The following is a 743-nucleotide window of genomic DNA, read 5'->3' as shown; positions in this document are numbered from 1 at the left end:
ACGCGCATTTTTGGACGGTTACACTAGCAATCAGACACGATCTCGGATTCAAGATCGCTGGATTCATATGGCTCGCGGATTCATCTCCTTAAAAAAACGCGTCACGGCGATCTATGCGACAACATCTCTGTGATTGCGTTAACAGAGGTTTCTTTTTTCCTTTACGAAAGTATTGCGGTGGAATTTATATTCGAAGGTTGAAGGTACGACGTGTTTTTTCGATGCTAGTTTAGTTAGGAAAGGGGATTTAGATTATGTGCAGATAGAATAGTAAGGTGTTAACGTGTACATGTGTCGAGTGATATAATTTCTCTAGAGAGAAAAGAAAGATTGACGATATTTTAATATTAGAATAAATTTATGTGGAAATCTCTTTAGTGACTAGGTCCACTTCTTTAGATATCAAATATGTACAATTTCTAAAGATAAGGTTCTATAACAATGCACATCAAAGAAATATTTCTACATTCAACGCCTTGTTAAGATCATTATGATTTTCTACACCATCTGAAAGGCTACAACATAAAAAAAAGATGGAAGGCAAAGAAAAAACAGAAAAGAAAAATAAAAGAGACGAAGAAGAGGCGACGAAAAAGAAGCAGAAATAAAAGAAAAGATATCAATTTAACTTTTTCTCTCGTGTTACTTTACATAGTATTTCGTTAACATCATCGACATTAATGTGATTCTCGACAAACCAAATTTATTTCGCAATAAACAAACTTTTCCAAAGTACTGGCCGT

This window comes from Penaeus monodon, chromosome 22 (assembly GCF_015228065.2).
Source record: "Penaeus monodon isolate SGIC_2016 chromosome 22, NSTDA_Pmon_1, whole genome shotgun sequence".
NCBI classification, from domain to species: domain Eukaryota; kingdom Metazoa; phylum Arthropoda; class Malacostraca; order Decapoda; family Penaeidae; genus Penaeus; species Penaeus monodon.
Note: the sequence above shows the minus strand (reverse complement) of the source record.